Here is an 18,799-nt window from a genome sequence, read left to right as displayed (position 1 = left end):
CCCTCCCTTACCTCCTTACAATATATTCCTGAAGGTAGACTCACTATATAAACAGGAATGCACATTTGCATTTTAATACACAACTCTAAGCCCCATGAGGGGTTTTTGTTTTGTTTACAGGCATAATCTGTGCCCAGACTATACGCCAGGACCTGGCACATAATGGGTGCCTCATAATTATTTGTTGAATAAATACATATTGCCCTCAAGAAAAAAGGTGTCAATCTTCCTTCTATCCCTCTATTTCCCTGCTTCCTGCTCCATCGCTTCTCTCCCAAAACTCTTCATAACTACAATGACCAGGTCATCTGCCATTCAAATAGCGAAACTGTTTTCTTTCTTGCTTAGGAATTTTTTCCATTTTTTATTAAAGTATAATTTACATACTGTAAATTTCACCCTCTTTACTGTACAGTTCCGCAAGTTTTGGCAAAAGTAGTCAGTCTTGTGACCACCATGACCACAATCAAGATACAGAACAGTTCCACGAGTTCCAAAATCCCCCCTTTTGTAAGTCAACCCTTCCCTGACCCCCAGCCCCTGGCAACCAAGATCTGATTTCTGTTCCTACAATTATGCCTTTTCCAGAACGTCACTGAAATGTCACTATACCATGTGCAGGCTCTGTGCCTGGCTTCTCACACAGCACAGGGCATCAGAGATTCACCATGACCGGGGGTCTACCGGTAGCTCGCTCATTTCTACGGCTAAATATGATTCTGTGCTATGTACCACAGTTTGTTCATGCCTTCCCCAGTTGAGGGACATTTGGGTTATTTCCAGGTTTGGGCAATTATAAATAAAGCTGCTAAATACATTCATGTACAAGTTTTTGTATAAAACTGGAACGCTTTTGAGAGTTCAAAAATGCTAAACCAGACAGAATGCCAAGACACCAAGTACAAACTGGACATGTGGGTGCCCTCTTTAGAACACACTTCTCACCACCGCAGATGATCTGGTTCTGGTGCTTATCTGCCTGTTTATTATCTGCCTCCACTTCTCCTATACAAACTCCAGGAGAGCAGGCGACCCCCTCCCCACCCTCTGTTCACCACTCTATTCTTTTTTTTTTAATCTTTTGGCTGCACTGCACGGCACGTGGGATCTCAATTCCCTGACCAGGGATCGAACCCGCGCCCCCTGCATTGGAAGCATGAAGTCTTAACCACTGGACCGCCAGGGAAATCCCTGTTCACCACTCTATTCTCAAGTCCAGAACAGTAGCTGGCACATGGCAGGGATTCAAAAACATTTTTTAATGGAATGAAGTTCGCTCAACACTAGGAACTTACTTTCCACACTTGAATAGCATTTACCATTACCAGGTGCTGTTTTCAGGGCTTTACTGCACTGAATCCATATAACAACCCTATGGCTAGAATTTCCTATCTTGTTTTTACATATGAAGAAACTAAAGCAGAGAGATGTTAAAGAACTTCTGAAAGTAAGTGAAAGAGCCAGAATTTAAATCCACAGTCCATGCTCTTAAGCCACCAGGCTAAGCTTCCCTGAAATCCTCAATTTTTAAAGTTAATAGGCTAACAAAATCTTGTTATTTTATTTTGTTATTACTTTACGTCTGTGGAAGTTACACGCCCTTTCATATGATGTCTGGCTGTTTGTGTTCCTTCTTTCATGCTGTGTGTGTATCTCCAAAGTGAAATTCTTTTTAACCATTATTTTTAATGGCAAACATGAGAGACAAGCTATTTCCAGAATACAGATTTGATCAAGAGAAAATGAGATATTAGAATTTTAAGGACTGTTCGAGGGAATTAGGGCCAGATAAGAGACCTCCCAGGTCTCCCTAGCCCTCCCAGGTCTCTCCTACCTGGATTATTGGCGCCATCATCCACCTCATGACCAAAGCTGGAAATCTGGAGAGTTTCCTTGGCCCTTTCCTTTAGCTCCATCCATCAGCAAGAGTGTGATCAGATGGACTTCCACGGTTCATCCAGCCATTCACTTTTCTCCATTTTCATTGCCTCCACCATCTCCCATATAAGCTACTTACAAATCTCCCACCAGATCTCCTGACCTCCATTCTTGCTTCTCTAAAGAGCCGTTCTCCCTTCACAAGGTGTCCAGAGTAATATCTTGACACATCAGTCAGATGGGGTCCTTTCCCCACCACAAACACTCCATGGCTTTCTTGCTCTGACCTGTGTGGTCCCCTCTCCCCTCCCCCACACCCTCCTTCCTCACCATCCCCTTCAGCCTCCCACGGGCTATGCACTGCCATTGTCACTTCTTGGCACCCAATGCCAGGCTCTCTGCATGGCTGTGCCCTCCTCAGGCTCTCCTGATGTTCACCCTCTGTCCCCTGTCACAGCCCCCATGGTTTCCTTCCCAGTCTGTCTCAGCTATTCTGTGTTTATTCGTTCACTGTCTTCCTCTCCCAGTAAAACATACCCCCCACGAGGATAAAGATCAGATAAGCCCTCCTCACCACTGGTCCCCCGTGACCAGAAGACTGTGCTACACGCTGTAGGTACTCAATAAACCCCAACGCATCTTTGTTGAATTCATGAATATGGTATAGCCTAACTGAATCCTTTCTAATGTGTTTGGCTCTCTGGGTAATGCCTCACCGAGCACGTATTAATCACAGAATCACTGAGTATCAGAGGTGGGAAGGAACTGAGACATTAATTAGTTTAACCTTCTCATTTTCTATGAGGAAACTGCAGCCTAGAGAAGCTTCAGGACTGACTCAAAGTCGCCCAGCCACGACCTGGCACAGCATGGGGTGGAGGGCAGGCCTCATACCCCTTCACAGACCTGACAGCCTCATGCATCGGGAAGGCCAGGGAAACAAGGGCTTGTGGACAGAGGACTCGAAAGGGCTCTGAGATGGAGCCAACTTATAAGCACCAGCCAATAAAAAACACAGTGTGAGGAACAATGGAAGATAAATACGTAAATGAAAGGTCCTAATCCTCAGAGAGAAACGGTAATCTCCTGAGGGAAAAGGGATATGATGTAGATACAACTAATAACAACGGTAACAAAGGCAAGGCAGGGTGTAATCGAATATGCTGTTAAAGAGAAATACTCAGGACCACATGATGACAAGGAGGAGGGCAGGAACTGCAGCTGAGAGGCTGGAGAAAATGAGATCTTCGCCCCTTCTTGCAATTTATGAAGGGGTGTGTGTGAGTGTGTGTCTGTGTGTGTGTGAGAGTGTGTGTGTGTGTGTGTGTGTGTATGTGTGTGTGTAGTTTTACAATGATTCCAGCTGGCCACCTTACACTCATGTACACCAGAAGTGCTGCATCATTCAAGGTCTGGGTACTGGGTTTGTGATGCTACAGTCACAGGTCCCCCTTTCTTCCCCATGATCCCTTTACCTCTTATTCCCCCAGTGGGGAAGGGCTAAGGAAAAAAAGCCACTTGGAAGCTCCAATCTGTCAAACACTGCTTGCTCTCAAAAAGACTTCTGACAAAAGGGGGCAAAATAATTGCTAAAATGAGGCATGGGATTATCTGTGGATTTCATTTCTCCTTTCAATCCCTATATTCTTAGCAGAAAAAAACTCAAAAGAGTTACCCGTTCGGGTGAAGGAAGAAAATGTCATCATCCAGTTTAAAAGACTGGCAGTTTCAAAAGGTAGCAAGAACAGCCGAATTTGACCACCAAGAGTTGGTGATAAATTCCCTGCCATTACTTCATGAGACAAGTCAGAAAAGCTAATCTATTGAAGACTAACAGTCCATCTACAAAATACTAGATGAGACCCAAACTCTTCCAATACCATTAGCATGGGCTGCACACACAAGCGGTTCAACTGGCATCCCAAGTGCTGAGTCAGACAAGGTTTTGGTTATAGAGCTATGGAGGACTGAGAAGCACTTTTTAAAAAACTGAGCTCCAATGTTCGTTTGCAAGGCATGTCCTTCCTCCTTCTCCAGTGGCTATCTGGCCTCTGAACTCACACCTGGTTGCTTCACAGCCTATGTCACCTGCCTGGCACCTGAAGGCAATTGAGGACCCACTCTAAAGAGCGTCTTAAAAGAGCATCTCCTCCTATTCATTTACCTGCCCAAGTGTTACTATAACACTGTAATATTCATGAGTTTATTCCCTTCTTCGTTTCTAACCACAAATGGCTTATGAGACTATTTCCGGCAAATCCATCTTCCTCCTTTCTTCCCCACTAGGCCTATGGCCTAATCTGCTCTGCAGTGGGGACGCTGGGCCAGGCAGTGACGGGACAACCCTGAAGTCCGCTTGAGCAGGTGGGGAGGGAGGCTGCTTCTTGGGGGCTGGGCCCGGGGGGTGGCTTGGTACAAGCTGAGAGGCAGGACCAACACCTTCTCAAACTCCTCTGCCAGGCCCCGCTGGAGCCCGCTCCTCCAAGCGCGTTTGTTTCAAAGCAGTAGGCGTGCTCGAGCTGCACACCTCGACTCTCCTCCCTGTGCCTCAGGCCCTGGCAATGGACTTCAGCATTCATGGTGGGTGTGACACACGACCCTCGTTTATCTGCGGAACCGCAGGCTGTAAATCTCAGGGACTGTCTGCTATCTGAAAGGAAGAAAGAAGTCTTTCTCACACCATCAGGGATAAGGTGAGAATCACCTTCAGCTCAAAAGCCTGCACTGGGTCACTACAAACCGGGCTCTTTCCAACCGCTTTTTTCTGGAAGGTGCATTTCCTTTATCTTTCATCAGAAGCATGTAACCTTTCTTCTGTCAAATGAGCCAGATACCTAGAAGGATAAAGCTAAATAGTTAATACCATGATGCATTCCAGGCAAAAAAGTTTGTTAACAACCAGAGAGCAAATAAATAAACTTCACGGTGACTGCAAAAAAACTACAATTAAATGGAAAGCGATATACGTTCATGGCCCCGGGCCTTTTGTTAAGAGTCTCTGTATTTTCATTAGTTATACTATGTAACGAATAAGGCATTTTTGATCACCATGTTTGGAATGTCTTTATCTCTAAGGGAGAGATAAAGAAATGAAGATAAATAGAAAAAGAAAAAATATATTCCTTAGTTAGGAACCAACTTGGCCTAGAAACATGCAAGAAAAATAAATGATCTATGCTGGGGAGAATGACTGGTTCTTCTATACAATCAAGCTGAATGAGTAACATTGCTTTAGTGAACTTGTATGATTCCTCCAACATTTCACCAAAACTTGAAGAAAAATAGAAAAAAAACAACAACCGTAAGATTCCCAACAAAATTCAAGAATGCTTCCTTAAAGAGCAACATGGTGATGAGTACTTGAATGGCACTCAATCTACAATCCCAGGGTGGAAAGCTGGCTCGCTAGCATTTTCGGGATAGGGCAGGGGCTTCACGCATTGCATCTTAATGATCAAAACTGGCAACTTCCATAAGCAACAAAAATCAAACACTCCCAGAAAGCACAAACCTGAGTAAGGATGAATTTTAATGCGAATGCTTTAAATATTTAAGACCACAGTTTAGAAATTCACTCTGAAATAACATGAGATGCTCAAACATCCATTTTAATCAAAAGAAATACCATTAAGTCTCATGCTTCTTATCTTTTCAATAAAACAGCCGAAAAGCTAATGAGTCACTTTCATTTAGTGATTCACAATCACATCCTCGTACACGCATGACACGCGTGCATAAGTTCCAGGCATGGGAAAGGGAGCCATGATGCTAACTGGCCCCCCAACGTGCGGACCCGACAGCGTCCAGGAAGGCTCCTGACCCATGTCCGGGGACTGCTCCTCTAACCCAGCAGCTCTCCGAGGCTGCAGGAGCACATTTACACACTGACTGTCCTCCTCCCGGCCAGAGAAATAGGATCCAGGTTTACCCTTAGGGCCTCTTCCGAACTAAATATGAGGACAGCTCAGAAGGGGTGGAGACAAAGGAATCTCCAGGGAGCACGCTGGTGTCAACAGAGTCGTGATGCAGCGAATAAATCAGGAGAAAACCTCTCTCCAGGCAGACAGGCCTGGCCAGGGGTCCTGGGAGCGTTTGGGGTGGGGGAAATGGTCTGCTCAACCCCACGGGAAGGCAGGTAGAGTCACACCAGCCTGGAAAGACCAAGGCCTGCAGCCTGAGAGCCTGGCAAGGGAGCAGGGAGACCTGTGCCAGGTCCTCTGATTAACGTGAAAAGAATAGAGTGATACTGGAAAAGTAATGCAAACTCTCCGCTCCCCACCAAAAGCTAGGAGGCCAGAGGAGAAACGAGAAAAGGAGAGGAAACCCAAGGGGCACTGAAGTAGAAAAAGACAACTGATTCAGAAAAGAGGAAAATAATTTACTACTTCTTTGTACTGGAATTACTACTACTCCTTTGCCTAGAATTCCACCTGCGCGAGTGTGCGTGTGTATGTGTGTGTGTGAGAGCACGTTGTATAGCTCTTCATCCTGCACACTCTCAACACCTCCACAACAGCAGAGGCATACACAGCACAACACCTGGCTCTGGATTCCAACCCCACTCACAGGTAGGAATGGACAGCTAAGAATTACAAGATTCGTAAGGAAGGCCTCAGATGAAAAAGAGACAAGGCATTAAAGAAAACACAGAAAACAGAAGAAACCTTTTTCAAATGTATGTTCTAATCTGCATACAATACAATCCACTCTTTTTACTGTACAGTTCTGAGTTTTGACAAATGCATAGAGTAACCACCGATCAAGATACAGAACAGCTGCATCACCCCCAAAATTTCTCTCCAGTCGTCTCTCATAATCAACTCCTCCCCCACCTCGACCCACTAGCAAACACTGATCTATTCTCCATCCCTATAGTTTGCCTTTTCCAAAATGTTTTACAAATATAATTATACAGCATGTAGCCTTTTTGAAAATTGAAGTATAGTTGACTTATAATCAATCTTACATTAGTTTCAGGTGTATAACATAGTAATTCAATATTTTTATAGATTACACTGCATACAAAGTTATTATGAAATATTGACTGTATTCCCTGTGCTGTACATTATTACATCCTTGTACATGTAGCCATTTAAATCAGGCTTCTTTCACTTTTAATACAGATGAATCTAGATAATAACACTATATTATTATTATGTTATTAATAGAGTTAGTCATATTAACAGTGTTATTATTAATATAGAATGCATATTGCATTCTAGATTCACTCATATTATCACTTGTATCCATAGTTCATTCCTTTTTATTGCTGACTGGTATTCCACTGCATGGCTGTACCACAGTCTGTTTACCCATCACCAGCTGAAGGACAGAAGAAAACATTTTAAAATTCTAATTAATTCCCTCAGAGAGAGAAGAGTGTCCATAAAACAAGAATAAGATGCTATAGAAAGGGGCAGTCTGGGAATATATAAGAGCTCATAGGAATTAAAAATATGACAAAATGCAACAACCAATAGAAGGTTTTAAAGATAAAATCTAGAAATTCGATTAGTCTCAGAAATTAGAACCCCCAAAAAGGAGAAACTAAGAAAGATAGAATAATTAGTGTATCAATGCAGGAGCTCTAAATTCTAATAGAAATGCAGGGGAAAAAAAGAGAGAACAGAGAAAATTACCAAACAAATAAAACAAGAAAATTCTCAACAATGAAGAACATAAGTGTCCAGATTATAAGGGCCCATTGAGGGCACTGAAAATAAAATGGTGCCTACTGCAAAGCACAGCATTATGTACCCCGAACGCACCAGGAATAAAGAGAAGTTCCAGGGAAATAAAATAGGTCACAGATAAACGGAATCACTGGCAACAGATCCCTGAACAGTAATAACAAATATATGAAGTCAGGGAGCAATCCTAACACTTCAAGAAATAATGATTTTCACCTAGAATTCCATACCTTGCTAAACTATCAAATCAAGTGTGAGAATAAATTCATTTTCAAACACACAGTAATTCAAATACATCTGTTTCCCAAACCTCTGAAGAATACGCTTCTGCAAAATGAATACATAAATGAAGAGGACAGGGGATCCAGGACAGGGGACCGAAAGTAAATCCCAAGAAAACAAGGGAGGGGCCCAGGCCCAGAGATGCACCGGTTCAGACAGGAGCAGAACAGGAGGCGTGGAAGGCAGACCCAGTAAAAAGAGGCAGCTGGTGGTCTTGCTGAGCTGGGACAGTTGTGCTGAGCTGGGACAGTTGTGCTGAGCGAGAGTGTCCTGCAGGCCCTTGGCACTCTCTTCGCCAGGTGATAGGGAAGGCGGTTTCTTCCTTGCTTGTCTCTCTAAGAACAAAGAAACCTTCCCAGAAGCACCCCTGAGGCCACCCCTCGCCGGGCAGGGGAACGGGGCCCTGGTGACTAGCTTGGCGTCATCGGGAGTTATTGAGTCAAGTGGCCAAGGGGTGGACATCAGAACAAAATCAGGCTGCACCAGCAAAGAGGAAGAGGAAGTGACTTCCGGGCGGTACCCAGCAACGTCCCATGCGGTGTTCACTAACCTTAGGGAAAAATCCAAAGGAGAGAAAGCTGCACAGTACACTAGCGGGCTCATCAGTAAATGTCACGTAATATAATAATGTAAAACGTTTCTGCTGACGCACCCACATTTGGGAAGGCTGGGAAGGGAGTGTGCAGTAAGAGCTGACCTCTCCACTGTGTGATGAAAAACCAACTGCTGATGTCCAAAAGGGAAACAGAAACCGAGTTAGCGGGAGAAATAGCAAAATGATTTGAAATCGGTTGCCTCCGGGGGGTGGGATTTGGAATGGGGACGGGTGGGCAGAGGACTGCAAGCTTCTTCTTCTAAGCCTTTTACCATTACAGTAAAATAAAAGTTAAACATTTTAAAACCACTGTTTCCTCATGGAATATTTAAAGAACACTGAAGCAAAGTGCGAATTTTTTTATCATTTCAACGACGATCTAAAGCTACAAACTCATCGAAAAAATCTATGGAGTGATTTCTTGGCTTACTTTGAAATTTAAAATTTACAAGAGCTGGGATTAACAGATACACACTAGTATATATAAAACAGATAAACGACAAAGACCTACTGCAAAGCACAGGGAACTATAGTCAATACCTTGTAATAATCTATAATGGAAAAGACTGAAAAATCAGTTATATATACATATATAACTGATTCACTTTGCTGTACACCTGAAACTAACACAATACTGTAAATCAACTATACTTCAATAAAAAAAGTATAATTAACAAAATATAGACAGAAATAATAAATGAATCAATACATAAATAAATAAATAAATAAAATTTATGAGCTCTAAGGAGATCGTGGTATCAGATGCACTGAAACTCAACAGACTGGCTGTTCGCATTGAGATGACAGGACATCTGAAGCTGTGGCTGAATCAGCAGGAGGAAAAGCACTAGTATTTCTGGTTTGTTCAGAGAAGAACAGACCCTAGGTTCACCAGTGGCCTGAGCAGGTAAAGGGGACAGCATTCTGAGCTCAACAGGAGGGTTCTGAAGGAATGGAGAGCTTGTTAGGAAAATGAAGTTACAATTTCAGAAGAGAGCGGTGGATGCACGTGAATGAAGTTTCGAGATTCTCCAGCTGCCTTCGGAGTAGCAACTCAGGACGTTTCTGAATTATCCAGCACACTCTACTGGAAGACACGCCCCCCCGCGTCACCACTGAAAGAGCTGATAAAGATCTGCCTATCTCTGGGCCTCTCAGAATGCCACACGACCACCCCAAACATAAAGCAGGTCCCCTGGAATAAGGGACGGAAATGTGGCATCCTCTGCTTTGAATCCCGTCCTGCCGGTCCTCTGCTATGCTGTCACTCACCAATCTCACCCTGTTTCCTCACCTGCATTTTAATGCAGCTAAAAATAGTAGCAGCTTGTAGGGTTGCTGCGAGGGCTTGAAGTAAGGTCTGTAGCACACCTATCACGTGCTGGGGATTAAATAAATGGTAGTAGTATTGCATCACTGCAGTAAAAACACGTGCACAGACTCATCGCTACGTGCTTGAGGGGGCCACAGAGGGGGTCATGCCTGCAGACCTAAGAACGAGTTCTGCTGTCGTTTGCTTTTGGCTTGTGCCTGCCAGAATCCAGAACACAGGACCCAAGTCTGTACCTGAGTCAGCTCTGAGCATCCTCCACTTCTCCCTGCTCTCTACTCTGTCCATTCTGAGCCCCAGCCACGCCTCCTCTCTGGTTAGTCGTCACCCTTCTCTCCATTCTAGAATTTGCACAGCTCACCAACACTGAATAAATATTGAGCCTGTGTTCCAGAGACTGACTCCCTATCTAGGAAGGGACTGGTGAAAGCATCCCCTGGGCAGAATCTCATCTTTAAAAGAATTGGCTATAATCAGATAAAAAAAGAAATCGTTACTATAGGCCATGTGCCAGGACACAGAAATAGTTTCATTTTGGAAGAACAGATGACACAGCACGATTCCTTTCCAACACCATCTCCGTGCTGCAAGTTCCTGGAGAGCAGATTCTGTGCTCAGCAGAGTCTCAAGAGTCCAGAGAGGTACTTGGATGGATGAATACGATGCACTAGCTTAACAGGACCGGGTTAATCTGGGATAGGAAGAAGCAGGGTTACAAGACACTGGTACCGCTACTAGAGAGCCGTTAACACGCAGACCATAACATGCGCAGTTCACACCTGCCAAAGCCAAGTTTTCCCACCTAATTGCAGCCAGAGGGCGCTGGCCAACACTTTCTCCAAATGAGCCTCACTTCCGCCCTTTCTGTCCTGATCGTTCACAGTCATTTCTATAGATGTCTGTCTCCCACCCAGCTTTACCCTGCTTCATTCACAAAGCCTGGCTGCTCTTTAAGGCGTGGCCCTTGCCTTTTAGCATCTGTAGATCCCTTTTCCAGACCTTCTGCATAACAAGTGCTCAACAAAACTTTGCTGGATCACAGATAAAACCTGTGATTTCTGATGGGGGAATGGGCAAGCGCTGCCGTCAAAGCCATGTTTGTGAATCCCCGCCCCTCTCTGGCTGCTGGGCTCGCGCTGCTTCCCCCTCCATGAGCTCCCACAGGCATCTGGCCCCCACGGAGGGCTGTGCAGGGTCTCTCTGCCATTATGCTCGTGGCTGAGCCCTCACCACTGTCCACAGGAACTCTGTTGCCAAAACCAGGTTAATTCATTCACTGCATACCTACCCAGCATCTACTTTGTGCGAACGTGGCCCAGTGCTAGGAACGGAGAGGGACTAAGACAGGCATCCCGACTGCACAAAAGCCCTTCTGTGCCGATCCGCACGGCCCCGCGGGCTGCGCCGGGGCGGACGCCAGGTGACGGGGAAATCCAGCTCAGCCTCTGACATCCCCCTTCGCTCCACAGAACCTGCTCCTCAGAAACTGGGCACCCACATTTCTCTGCACTTCCTTTGCTCCTTTCTCAGGACACTTATTGCTCTCCACCTGGCACAACTATTTTCTACATCCTGTCTTCTCTTCTGGACTAGAAGTTGAGCCCGGGAGCCCAGTCCAGGCACCTCTGTATCCTTCCTAACACCCAGCAAAGCGCCTCAGCCGGGGCAGGTTCTCAGTTCAAATTTGCTGGATGAAACATGGCGGGTTAAATGACACCAAAAATTGAAATCCCATTGCTTTCTAGCAATATCACTGATGTAAATTTTCCTGGAAAGCTATATAAACATGCTGAACTATTAAACCGGGTACTTTCTGATTATATGAGTGGATATTGTCTGGAAACTACAAATTACTGCTTCTATTACACAACAAATCCGTGTTTTGTCCTCCTCCTCTTCCTCTCCCTCCCCTCCTCCTTGTTTTCCTTTCCCTTGTTCTTTTTTGGCCCCCTTCATTGTCAAAGTAATAAGTGCCTTTCTTCAAGGATCTACTTTGCAAACATTTGTTTAAAGACTGGAACTGTGAAAAGGTGTGTCTAGTGTATAAGTAAGCTTTTCATGCATAAAACTATTCACTGCAAGTATTTTGAATATACTACACGGAGAACACTGTAGGGCAAGATTTTCAAACTGGAATCAATTTAGTGACACATGACCCGCACTCTTAAAAATGAGAATATAATAGGGAAGATCAGTTTATCACATTGTCATGGGCAAGTACTGTCTCCTGAAGCTTTTTTCAGTTAAGCATGTGTGTGCAGGTGTGTGTGTGCAGGTGTGTGTGTGTATATGTGCACACATATCCTTTCTAGGTTGCAGACAAAAACGTTTAAGTGAAATTGTTGTAGGGATGTTTGTCTTTGGCCGCCAGGAACGAAACCGACTTCCTATTTGGGGGCAATTCTCAATGCTGTCGGTCTTGGTGGAGGCAGGGAATCTCCACCCATTGAAGAAAAAAAAGGCGGGAGCCCCTTATCCCCTCGTCCCTCTAGGGAAGTGAACCTGACTTGGTCAGATGGATGCTCTCACTTGGGACCTTGAACCTTGAGCACACGACACAAAGACCGAGACAATGGAAAGATTCGATGTGAGCCGCCCACGTGAGTAGGAGCTGTGGCAGCTGCACCCGCACAGCGGGGACTGTGTGTCGGGCAACAGCAGGGCGCCTGCCTCACTCGTCCCGGCACCAACGCACACCCCCCGGCTGCTGCCCATCACCTAGGCACCGGCCACAGCCTTCCTCTTCTGCTTCCTTGTCTTCCTTTTCAGAGTGGGTTTCTCTCGCTCACAACCAAGATCTTGAGTGATGCAAATGTCAGGCTAAGGAGTTTGGCCTCTACTCCAGGAAATGGGGAACCCATGCATAATTGTAAACAAGAAGGATGACATCAGGTCAGGCAGTCCTATGTAACTTGGATTGGAGACCAGAAACAATGGCAGCAGAATAAACAGTTGGCCCAGGCGAGACCAAAGATGAGGACCTGAACTAGGACAAGGAGTGTTAAAGAGAAATCTCATTAATACCTTCTGTGCAAGCTACACTGCAGGGGACCAGAGCCTGTGAAAGGCGATCCCAAAGCACAGCTGATGGCGAGGGTGTGTAGAAAGGGAGCCCTCGTGCACTGTCGGTGGGAATGTAAATTGGGGCAGCCACTGGGGAAAACAGTACGGAGGTTCCTCAAAAATTAAAACTAAAACTGCCATATGACTCAGCAATTCCACTCCTGGGTATTCATCAGAAGAAAATGAAAACGCTAATTGGAAAAGATACATGCACCCCAATGTTCACGGCAGCACTATTTACCATAACCAACATGTGGAAGCATCCTGAGTGTCCGTCAACAGAGGAATGGATAAAGAAGATGTGGTCTATATATACAATGCAATATTACTCAGCCAGAAAAAAGAGTGAAATCTTGCCGTTTGGGACAACATGGACGGGCCTGGAGGGTATTATGCTTAGTGAAATAAGTCAGACAAAGACAAATATTGTATATTTTCACTTATATGTGTAATCTAAAAAATAAAACAAACAAACAAATATAACAAAACATACTCACAGAGAACAAATTAGTGGTTGTCAGAGGGGCAAAATAAATGAAGGGTATTAAGAGGTACAAACTACCAGTTATAAAATAAGTAAGTCATGGGTATGTAATGTACAGCATAGGGAACACAGTCGATATTTTATCATAACTTTGTATGGTGTGTAATCTATAAAAATATGGAATCACTGTTGTGTATATATATTACACACCTGACATTAATATATTGTAAATCTACTATATTTCAATAAAAACAAACAAACAAACATAGGTGAAAAGATCCAGTGAGGCCAGCAGAGAGCACAGTTAAGAGCATGGACTCCAGAGCCAGACTCCCTAGATTTGAATCTAGACTGACCAGCAGGATGAACTTGAGTTAATTACTTAATCTTTGTGGGCCTCACTTCTGCTACCTGTAAAATGGGAACAATGATAGATAGCACCTAACTCTCAGAGTTACTGTCATAAGAATTAAATTAGTTAAAATACATGAAGGGCTTAGAAGGGTGCTAGGCACCCCATAAGCAGGTATAACTGTTAAAGAAATTTAAAGAAAAAAAGCCTTCTCCATCTCAGTTGCTAGAGCAAAGCTGTTGCTTTGGGTCTAATTTGGGGAGTGAAATTCCAGCGCGTTGCTCTTCTTGGGCCGCTCTAACTCTAGTTTTAGTTATATATTTACAATTCCACAGGGAAAGGCTCTCACAACAGGGTGGACACACATTTAGAGCCTAATCTTCGAATATCTACGTACTCGCATTACCGTTTGTGAATTTATCCACAGCTAAGTTCAGTGGCGCGTATTTTCTATCATCACTGGGGAACTACTTGTTCCATAAGTTAATTTTCTAGCAACTGAAGCACATAAAAGTTTGAACTACATTAACAGATACTTTGCAAAACACAGTGTATAATTACCTACTTCCTTAAAGAGAGTGCATCAGAAATAACTTTATATTTTTAATATTTCTAATCCTGACTCAAGTTGACCATATTGAATGAGCATCAGTCCCTGGGCTAGTGCTGTAATTCACTGATGGTCTTAAGGATTAACCACTATGGTTTGAAGATCTTTCTGAACCTAGGGGCAGGGCAGGAATAAAGACACAGATGTAGACAACGGACTTGAGGACACAGCAAGGGGAAGGGGAAGCTGGGACGAAGTGAGAGAGTGGCACTGACATATATATACAACCAGATGTAAAACAGCTAGCTAGTGGGAAGCTGCCGCACGGCACAGGGAGATCAGCTCGGTGCTTTGTGACCACCTAGAGGGGTGGGACAGGGAGGGTGGGAGGGAGGGAGACGCAGGAGGGAAGAGATATGGGAACATGTGTATATGTATAGCTGATTCACTTTGTTGTACAACAGAAACTAACACAACACTGTAAAGCAGTTATACTCCAATAAAGATATTAAAAAAATAAATTAAATAAAATAAATAAAGATCTTTTTGCCCCTAAACTGTTAGCTCAAATACGAATGGGTTGGAGGCTTTGTATCTCCCTCTTACTTTAATTTTTCCTGCATCTTTCCCTGCTATTAAATAGTGCATCTTGCAGCTATCACTATTTCTGTTTCAGAAGATAACCTTTCCTGCTTTGTTATAATCTGAAAGCACATTGCAACAGATACTAAAAGTATGTAGTAAATGGGTACACAGTCGATGGATTGTGGGGTGGGCATGAGAGCCCAAAAGGGCAGGAAACATACACTGTACACTTTGTAGAATCTATGTCACCTACTCTCTAAGGACTGTTCCCAGATTTTTACTGCTGCCAACAGAGCATCGTGAGTTTGACTAGTAATGAGTGACAGCTAAAGGGCAGGAAGGTCAGCATACCCAGAGCCCCAGACTTGTCTGGAAGGCCACCTACTCCACATCTCCGCTGTATCTCCACTGAATTCATTTTGCCTCTGTAACAAAGCACCACAACTTAATGGCTGAAAACAACACAAATCTATTACCTTGCAGTTCTGGAGGTCAGAAGTGCAAAATGGATCTTATGGGCTAAAATCAAGGTGCCGGCAGGGCTGCCCTCCTTCTGGAGGCTCCAGGGGAGAATCCATTCATTTACCTTTTCCAGCTAGAAGCTGGGGAAATGGATTTCAGGAAATGTGCTGAGGCCACTTGCATTGCTTGGCTTCTGGCCCCTTCCTCCCTCTTCAAAGCACGTCACCCTGACCTCTGCTTCAGTCACCTCTTCTTCTTCTCTGACTTGGACATGCCTGTCTCCCTCTTCTGATGACCCTGGTCACTGGGCCCACCTGGATCAACCAGGATCATCTCCCATCTCAAGATGCTTAACTTCATGAAGTCCCTTTTGCCATGTGAGGTTCCAGGAACTAGGACGTGGGCATGTCTGGGGGGAACTTTTCTGCTACCCATATAGATGTGGAACAGATCTCAGACTGAACACACACAAAACGGAGCCGCTCATCTTCCCACCCTGCGCCTCCACCTCCACACAGACCTGTTCCACCCACGGTCCGCTGCTTCTCAGGGGGCAGCAAGCTCATCCTTCCGGCCGCTCACGGCAAATGACCTGGGGTCACCCTTGTCATCAAGTTCTGTCAAGTATCCTTTCAAAAGCAGATCCAGGGGACTTCCCTGGTGGTGCAGCGGTTAAGACCCCGCGCTTCCCCTGCAGGGGTCACAGGTTCGATCCCTGGTCGGGGAACTAAGATCCCGCACGCCACACGATGTGGCCAAAAACAAAAAACAAACAAAAAAAACCACACAAACAAAAAACTAGATCCAGCATCTGTCTACCTCTCCCCACCTCCACACCCACCACCGTCCAAGCCACCGTCCTCTCTCAGTGGGCTCCCTGGAACACTCCACTACCTGGTCTCCCAGATCCCACCCTACAGTCTATTCTCAACCCTGCAGCCAGAGGGAGAGTTTTAAAATACGAATTACAACATGCTAACAATCTCTCAAACCTCTCCAATGGCTCTTTATCTCACTCAGTAAAAGCCGAAGTCTTATACAAATGAACTTATTTACAAAACAGAAACAGACTCCTGGACTTCGAGAAAGAACTTATGGGTACCAGGGGGGAAGGGTGGAGGGCAGGGACAGTTAGGGAGCTTGGGGTTGACAGGTACACGCTGCTATACTTAAAATGGATAACCAACAAGGAGTCCTGTACAGCACAGGGAACTCTGCTCACTATTCCGTAACAACCTAATTGGGAAAAGAATTTAAAAAAGAATAGATACACGTGTATGTATAACTTCATCACTTTGCTGTACACCTGAAACTAACACAATGTTATTAATCAACTGTACTCCAATATAAAATTAAACGTTTTTTTTTTTAAAGATTAAAAATAGGGCTTCCCTGGTGGCGCAGTGGTTGCGAGTCCGCCTGCCGATTCCGGGGCCGCGGGTTCGTGCCCGAGCCATGGCCGCCGAGCCTGCGCGTCCGGAGCCTGTGCTCCGCAACGGGAGAGGCCACAACAGTGAGAGGCCGCGTACCGCAAAAAAATAAAAAATAAATAAAATAAATAAAAAATAAAAGCCGAAGTCTTATGACAAGTATCCCAGGAATAAAGAAAATAATGAATAAAAACTCAGAGGTGAGAAAGTGCAGTTTGCCAGGAACTGAAAGCCACTCGGTATGTCCTGAGCAAAGATGGGATACAATGCAGCAGGCGGGAAGGGGTTAGAAGCATGGGGAGGATGCTGGAAGGGGCAGCAGAGAAAACGGGGGGTGGGCAGGTTCATGGCCACTTAGGAGGTCAAATGGCAATAGCTGGTGGTGGCTGAGATTTGAGGTCAAGGACGACCCCCAGCGCTGACTTAGCGAATGGGTCTCTAAGACAGAAAAAGTCAGCAGGAAGAATGTCGGGCTGTGACACGCCGACCTTACATGTGGGAGATTTTCAAGTCAAAATGCTGGAAGGCGACTGGCCATATGGAATCAGATGATAAGTTAAGCGATGCTGGCTGGAAATGTGTATTTGGAAGTCTTCAGTTTGCCGATGGTCATTTACGCCACAGAAACAGATAAGAAAGAAAACCACCCAGGGTGAGCAGATAGAAGGAAAAGCAAAGAGGGCTCAGGACTGAACCCTTAAAGGGGAAGAGAAGTCTACAAAGGAGACGGAGAAAGAACAGCTGGAGGGTTCGGGAACAAGCAGTAGAATCTGGTGTTGTGGACAGAATGCAAAAGAACCCAGCGTCTGTAAGGGGCACGTTCACTAGAGTCAGACGCTGCCGACCGGCTAAGCGAAAAGGCGAAAAATGTTCCATCGGTTTCATGTCAAACAAGCGGTGAGAGACCCAACAGGGGCTGCTGCAGCAGAGTTCACGCCAGGTGCCTATGGGGTGAGAAGGGAAGGACGCACAAGAGGAGAAGCGTCCACAGGGCGTGGCTGCAGTGACGGGGGCAAGGAGAGTTCTGCTTCGCCCAACTTGTTTTTTCCTTTCCTTCTTCTTTACTTGCTTCTCAGTGTCTATCACATAGTTAAACTCTGATGGGAAGAAGCTTTCAAGGAGAGAAACAGGAGGTTATCGACATGTGAAGTCTCTGAGAAGAAAAGACGGGACCCAGAACACAGGTGAGCAAGGTCACCTTCGGGTCTCTACCACAGGGGCCCCCTTGTCAGAAAGCCATTCCCTGACGCTGCAGAACAGCTCTCCTGCCTCCGTGCAAGGTGCTGGGAGTCAAATGGACAACAGGATGGTCCCTACCCTCAAGGAGCTCCCAGACAGTAAGGGGAGTGGAGGCCACTAGCCAAGCCACACTGGCGTTTCAGACACTGTGGTGTCTGCCTGGTAGCACAGGTGCCAATAGAAGCAGCCAGGACTACAGTCTTCCAAAGGCCCAGAGGGGCAGCGAGGGACAGCCAAACGGAGTCCTGGAAACGTCCAGCACAAACCAAGCTACGGGGGAGGCTGTGAACTGCCAAAAATACAAATTACAAAAGAAACACTCTTAGCACCTTCCTGGAAATGTGTCAGGAGTGGAATCTGCCTACAGGTCTCAATGCTGCTGACACCCGTGCACAGGGGAGGCCGAGGCGGGGCCCCGCTTTCCTCCCTTGCCTCCCGTGAGGTCCTCCATCGAGAGCAAGCGGCTCGAGACAGCTCTGCTCACACTCAGGAAGAGAGCCGGGTAGCTAACCCCGGGAGGGCCAAGACTTTCTTCCTTTCCCAGTTGAGAGCTGTGAACACCATCCCTCAGAGCTGGGCATCCCCTCCCAGAGCCCCAGGCCCAGGGCCAGAGAAAGTCTTCTCACAGGGGCGGGGAAGCCCAGGACCCAAGACCAAATCTTCTCCTGGGTTCTGGTCACGTGCAGCTGGCACAAACCAACTCCTGCCCCCATGCCCCTCCCCTGCCCCTCCCCTTCTCCCTGCCCCCTGCCCCTCTCCTTCTCCCTGCCCCTCCCCTGTCCCCCTGCCCCTCCCCTTCTCCCTGCCCCTCCCCTGCCCCCTGCCCCTCCCCTGTCCCCCTGCCCCTCCCCTTCTCCCT

The 18,799-nt window shown here is 45.8% G+C and overlaps 1 protein-coding gene across 9 annotated transcripts in view; it reads right to left on the bottom strand.

Annotated features, from left to right (window-relative positions):
- Positions 1-18,799, bottom strand: part of MTUS2 (microtubule associated scaffold protein 2) — a 543,384-nt gene that overhangs the window by 354,415 nt on the left and 170,170 nt on the right. The gene's annotated exons all lie outside the window — the stretch shown is intronic.

This window comes from Physeter macrocephalus, chromosome 13, assembly GCF_002837175.3.
Source record: "Physeter macrocephalus isolate SW-GA chromosome 13, ASM283717v5, whole genome shotgun sequence".
In the NCBI taxonomy this organism is placed as follows: domain Eukaryota; kingdom Metazoa; phylum Chordata; class Mammalia; order Artiodactyla; family Physeteridae; genus Physeter; species Physeter macrocephalus.
Note: the sequence above shows the minus strand (reverse complement) of the source record. Positions and strands in the feature narration are given on the sequence as shown.